The 7,084-nt window shown below is 39.7% G+C and overlaps 1 protein-coding gene across 1 annotated transcript in view; it reads left to right on the forward strand.

Moving 5' to 3' along the window:
* Window positions 1-7,084, forward strand: part of LOC120533409 (gastrula zinc finger protein XlCGF57.1-like) — a 50,445-nt gene that overhangs the window by 11,656 nt on the left and 31,705 nt on the right. The gene's annotated exons all lie outside the window — the stretch shown is intronic.

Below are 7,084 nucleotides of genomic sequence, written 5' to 3' on the forward strand. Positions count from 1 at the left end.
TCCAGGTCTGCATTTAAAAGACAATTAAAGTCTCTGGTCTTTATAATTTTGTAGTGTTCACTTTAGGAATGGATACAAGTACATTTTTGCTGAAATCTCGGCAATCCAAATAAGGTCATAGAGATTTATCAGTCTCTTTAGCATTAAATAAATTACATGTCACCATGACATATTGCCCTTCAGGATCAGATTCTGCTTCTGATACTACAAATGAAATTGCTCTGTGTATTAAGATTCCTGCACCTCAACTTTTCTTTGTATAGCTGGAGTGAAATATTTGGCCATTCCAGTCTCTTTGCAACTGAAACTGGTCCTTGCTTATTAACACTTGAATCCCTGAATCCTGCGAAAATATTCGTAATGCTGGGCCACCTTAATTTTACTCACAGCTTCTCATCACTGTGCCAACTGCGCACTGATAAACTCCTTTGTTCTGCAAATGTGTCAATCGGCTGCAGGCCGATTATCCCATCCCACATCGAGGCAGCTAAAGTCAGACGAAAAAATTCTCACAGCTGAAGTCTGTTTATCTGGGAGTGAGGTGTCTGGGATTGTATAGGAAAACAGTATGTCGTTATATGAAATACATACATTTCACATGTGTTCTGTGTTTACAACGATCTGTATAAATGTAGAATGACAGGAAATGTGAGGCAAGACATGTTGAGCACACAACTAAAACATTTATAGCATTAACAACAAAATGTTGTTTTGGAATGAAGTCCAAATATCAAATAAACACTTTCACAAAAGTTCTAACAAAACAAGTGTGTTTTTATTCAAGATTAAAACCGAAGAATTTATTCAATTTCCATGTTGCTGTCAGTGTGTTAAAACTGAAACCCAAATATCAAACGATAAGAAGTAAAGACATTTGCATGCATGTGTGTGTTTGCGCGTTTCACATTGGAAATGCGTCAGTCTCACAGATATCTGTTTGGCTGGTGTAGGGGTAAAAACCGCTGCTTCGTAATGAAGACTTTGCTAGTTCAGTCCCGGGTCCTCTCTGCATTGATCACTTTGAATAGTGAGCTGCTATTAATATTACATTTATATAATAAAAATATTTAGTTCAAGCATAAAGCTTTCTTTAACCTGTAGTTTGTTGAAACAGACAATCCAGCTTCTTGGTTTTAAGGCATTCGATCCACATATGCGGTAAGCTCCTGAGATCTTGCTGTCTGATTTCAAGCCCTCTCCAGTTATTTTCGAGGATAGTTCACCTCTGGATTTCAGTTCTGATGTTGTTCCTTCTGTTTCTTTCTTCCAACACAGCTAGTCCGTCTTCAAGCACTTTGCATTTAGATTTTGCAGCCGTTGCTTTTTCGTCAGCGGTGGATGTCAACTATTTCAGTACGAGTCGTTAATGTTTCCTTAATGTCTTCAAGCTGAACACCAAGTGCTGGAATTTTATTCTCAACCTTCCTCATGTTTTCCTGTATTTTCTGTCTCAATTTTTTCTAAAATGTTTTTAAAGTTTGCAGTAAAGTTATCACTTAAATGTTTCTTCAGGTCTTTTATTTCCTGAAGCGGCTTCTCATTTCTCATTTTTGTATCCTTTATATACCTTATATCTCTTTATATCACTCTTTATATCATTTATGAAGCCGAGTGAGGTAATCATTGTGGTAATCTTTACCTTCAGCTTGGACAGTTTGTTTCTGTCTTCTCTGCGCTCCGTAGGCGGAGTTGCGAGTCCAGTTAGAGTTGATGCCATTGACTCATGGGGGGTAGTTGACAGCGGGAATAGTGAGGCCCCGCTCTGTTTCAGTGAACCACCTGGAACTGATGAATTCTCCTGACCCGACTCATTCGCAATTTCACTCCCACTTTCGCTCTCGGATGGAGCAGACATCGCTGAGTCAAGTTCCAGCAGATCAGTTCCTTTGCATGTCTGTTCCAGGTCATTCTCTAGCAGGCCATACCTGAAACTTGAACTTGAGGCCAGTTTAGACTTTAATGAAGCCTTAGCTACCTTTTCTTTCTGAGCCCTCCGTCTGCCGCTCATGCTTTGCATAAATTATATATAGCCATTGCCAAAAGATTTAAGAATGGCACAAATATTAACTTTCACAAAGTTTGCTGCTTCAGTGCTTTCAGATCTTTTTGTCAGACGTTTCTCTGGTATACTGAAGTAGAATTACAAGCATTTCATAAGTTTTAAAGGCTTTTATTGACAATTACATTACGTTTATGCAACGAGTCAATATTTGCAGTGTTGGTCCTTCTTTCTTTTTCAATACCTTTGCAATTCATCCTATCAGGCTGGCAATCAACTTCTAGGCCCAATCCTGACTGATGGCAGCTGCCCATTCCTGCATAATCAATACTTGGAGTTTGTCAGAATAGGTGGGGTTTTGTTTGTCCACCTGCTTCTTGAGGATTGACGACAAGTTCTCAATTTGATTAAGGTCTGGGGAGTTTCCTGGCCAAAATTTTGATGTTTTGTTCTCGGAGCCTCTTAGTTAGCACTTTTGTCTTATGACCTGGTGCTCCATCTTGCTGGAAGAGACATTGTAGGTCACCAAACTGTTCAGGGTGAATATGCATATACTTTTTGAATGTTCATATACTGTAGTTAAAACCTCTTGGGTTAAGTGAAAACCAGGAAACCTCAGGTTAGTAGTAAAAAAAAATTCAGACATGAGCATCAGCACGTTGCACCCAAGTTGCCCAGACTATTTTCTAACATTTCAGTAGTTATTTGCTGCTCTGATGCTCATCTTTCTGATCTTAAAATTGTTCATTATGCTAGCAGCTGACAAAAAGAATTCATAATGAACTGCAGAATTACGGTATATGAGGGTTCCTCTTGAGTGCCTCTTTCTCTTGCACTTTTTGTTTCAAAAACTAATCAGTACATCATCGCATAACAGGCTTACGTTTCGAGTTTGGTATTTTTCTGTCCAGCCATTTTAGCTGTAGGCCGTCCTCAAGAAAGCTGTGACACACAGACGGGCACACAACCATCATCGAGATATTGATGTGTTCAGTTTAATGTCAAGATCTGTTGAATCCCAGAGATCGAAATTTTTGATGAATCTAAAACTTTTGCTTGTTCCCCCATAGACATTAGGTTGTGGTGGGGAAAGGCGCAAAGCAAACAAGGTGAAATAACACCTCTGCTAATGGAGTTCTATCCTAGACATCCATCTCCCATAACAGATGAGACCAAAACAAAAAATGCCAAATTCTAGTATTTATCTCTATAAATTCAATAAAAATATGCAAGTTTTTAACCAAACAATTAATCTGTACTTCAGCTTTCACTATCTTCTTCTTCTTTTTGTAATTCTGTAGTTCCTGTCAGCTTTAGATCCTTTTGTAAACCTAGTTTAGGTTCAATAATAATTTGGGGTTAATATGTTGAACCACAATCAGATTTATAGACCTGGTAGAACTGTTTACTTTTATTCAATCGTATATTCCAAAATTTACTACGGACTCATTTTGGTGTCCTTTTGCTTGACTTCTCACTGCTGACTCACTAAATGCCACACCGCAGTCACTGAGAACACCCTCACAGTAGCACTGGGAGGTATACCAATTCGTACCGAAAACCGTTTTTTATTTTGTTATGATATGGATTTCTTATACCGCAACACCGTTTTAAAACAACGTTCGGAATGTGGCGCAGCAGGAAACTGTTTAAGAGGGGAACCATTTTCACTGCTACACCGTTAAACACGCATACAACGGAGCACATGTGTTAGTGGAGGTACTGAGTGGTGAAAATAGACAGAGTGCTTTCCAAAACTGAAGCTGTAGCAGATGATAAAGTTGAACATGATCACACAGAAGAACTTTTGCTGAAAAAAGGAGTCATATCTGTGATCTGGATATACTTTGGCTTTAAAAGGTCAGATGTGGACCAAACAACTATTTACTGCAAATGCTGTCGAGCTAAGGTTGTCAACGGAGGCGGCAACACAAGAGATTTGCTGCACCACCTTAGCCGCAGACATGCTTTGGAGTACCATGAATGTATGGAACTAAGATTAGCCCCTTCCACGTCCTCTGGTAAAACTGAAAAAGCTAGAGGACACTCCAGTCAGACGTCACTTGTAGACGTGTTTGCTAGAAGTACTGCCTACGACAAAAAAGCAAGCAGTGGATCGAGATAACCAACGCCATTACAATCCATATAGCTAACATGTCAGTGGACAGAGATTGTTAACATTAACAGAAAGTGTAGTTGGTTTACAAACAATATTTACTATTTATTCCTTTTCTAAGACCTGTTCAGTGCAATGCAACGTTTGACAAGCACCTCTGGATATTTTACTAAGTCTAAATGCCTCTTTGGATGGTTGAAAATATGTTGTTAAAATTATAGTTTAAGTTGTTTGCAAAATTTGTTCAATAAGAAGGTTCTATATTTTGACTACATCTGTCATTCAATGTGATTCCTTCTTTTCATTAGTGCCACCCCCTTGAAATCTATCACTTTATGAGGCCATGCAAGCCTGTATTAATACTTGTGTGCACGTTAAAATGTTTTAGTGTACAATGTACAATTCTCATGACAGTGGAGTAGGTCGTTCTTAGCCAGTCTACTGCAGTAATTGCAGTGGAAAATGTGGTTAACATCCACTTATGTATGGGGAAAAAAAATATCGTTGAATACCGTGAAACCGGTATAATTTTGAAAAAAACCGTGATATAGGATTTTGGTCATACGACCCAGCACTACCTCACAGTAGGAATGATCTTTGGAGACTCTCATAATCTCTCATTTTCAGCAAGTGTACAAACTAATAATTTTCTCCTGATGTTCCCCATCATATCTCGTCTTTATTATTTGTGCCGTATATTAAAGCAAGTTTAATCATAACAAAGCTTTAAAGACCATTGGTCCATTTTAACAAGTACAGTTGAAGATCTGATGTCGCGACAACATCGTTTTAAAGCCTGTGGTTAAGTAACCTCTAATTTTATGAATCTAGAGATTGAAGGTGATCCATAAATTACAGTCGTGCACTTATGATGGCTCCATTTGGGACCGGACATTTGGTTATATGTCATATTGGCGGTATGTTAGTCACAAAGCGTACACGTCATTGCAGCTGAGGGTCTGATGTGGGTAACTGGTACGCATACTTTATCTGCTGGTTTGTGGTAGCACAAACCAGTGTTCACATCTTGGTGTTCACTTGCCAGGTCTGTGTAAGGGAATGCCGGATGGTCCTAATGCATAAGGAGGCCACAATGGAGCAGTGTCAATCGAAACAAACCTAGGTGGATGGGAGGAAGAAACAAAGGATGATGCTGAAGACCTGGGATGCAAGCAAGTTGCCCCTTTTAATTGTAGTGGCAAATAGCCAACAAAAGAAGCACTCAAGGGAACAAAGTCCAACATAAATAGTGCTTTTGGTTCTTTTTAAAGAAGCTTGTGTAAGCGGGTCACAGCATCATACCTCAATCCTTAAAGTCATCTGGGTCCAAATTAGACGCCGACGTTTGGGGTTGTCGGGCTGGAAGTGGTGGGATTAGTTGCCTTCAAGGAACATCTCACTGCTGTAGAGGAGGAAAAAAAAAAGACGACTCTGTTAGAAGCAGCACCCCCTTCTTGGCCCCCGGGACAATGCATACCTTGGGTGTGCCCTAAAGATTTCACTGTGATGCACATGCATGACACCTGAAAGGGCCCTCCAAGAGCCAGGATGCATATGATATCCAGTAAAATTATAATAATGAAACGTGTTACAATTTACAAAGAGTTTCTATCTTCTTGATGAAATAAAAAAAATAGGTGTGAACCGTCTGCACAGACTGGAAACACAAAAAGAAGTGCCCACTGCATGAAGAGCAACTTAAAAAAAAAAAAAAGTGCTGCACAGAATGGCTAATCCGTGCCCTGAAGATTGGATCTCTGTGTCTGCAATGATATTTTTTTTCCCCCCACTTATTGTTCGTTTGGGGCCATTTGTTGGTTGCTGCATCAGCACAGGAAGGAAGGAAGCTGAGAGAGATAAAGAGATGGCTACCTCTGCAGCTCCACCACTGCTTTTTTGCAAAGTGTATATCATTAATTTGCTGACCATACTGACACAAGTACATGATAAACAAAAGGTGTACAGCCTTTGTGACTTCTAGTATCTGGTTTTGACAATTTCGAAAACGTTATCACCCTTTTGTTTTCCTATGGCCCTCAGCGGTAAGTGCAAATGGCCTCACCTTCGTTGGCTGTAAATCAGCATGTGACTGTATATTGCTATCACCAAATAAAGCTGTAGTTCAAACTCTATAAACAGTTTTAAGTTTTTTTTAGACAAAATCCAATCCACAAAAATGCTGAAGTACACTCTATCTATTTATCTATCCAATTTTGCAGTCCAGCCACATTTCTAAAAATGTAACTTTGCTAGATTTTGTCCACATCATTTCAAATGCAGTGCATGTCATGTAATCCATTTTGTGAATGACTGGACACTGAAAATGTTACCATTGCGAGATTTCTGAACCCTTTTGGGACCCCCAGACCCTCGGCTTTACAGTCTGAAGTGCGTCTATGGAAGACTACTTGTCTGTTGCAGGGGCAACCGCAGGCTCACAGCACTGCAGTGAAGTGTTGCAGAAGCAAATCCGAGCCGATCCCAGTTGCACTACAAACTCTTTCCATCAATCATTATAATTGCAGGGAACAGAATTACTTGGCCATGACCCTGCCTGACTGTTGTGTCTGTGCATAGGAGAGTGGTAGATCCCACCACAATAAATAACCGTACTGTTCCTGTTTCAAGCTGAATAAAGCTGGTTTTGCTAAAGTACTGACTCAGCCTCGTGTTTTGGGATATATATCTATATCTATATATCTTTTGTGACTGCAAAAACCAACTTATCAGTGTGTAAAGTGAAAAGACGTCTGACTATACCTAGCTGTTATATGTTAACTTCCTAAAGATTTTCTGCTTCTCCTCCTTGTCAAGGAGTTTAAGTTCCTTGTCCAAGGAATCTCATTGTATTGCCATTGTCTAATATGTCTGCTCCAGTCCATGCTTGCCTGTCAGTTGACTGCTGTTACACCTGACCGTGACTGTCACCTCGTCCTTTGTGAATGTTGAGCCCATATGACAGCACCGCA

This window comes from Polypterus senegalus, chromosome 8, assembly GCF_016835505.1.
Source record: "Polypterus senegalus isolate Bchr_013 chromosome 8, ASM1683550v1, whole genome shotgun sequence".
NCBI classification, from domain to species: domain Eukaryota; kingdom Metazoa; phylum Chordata; class Cladistia; order Polypteriformes; family Polypteridae; genus Polypterus; species Polypterus senegalus.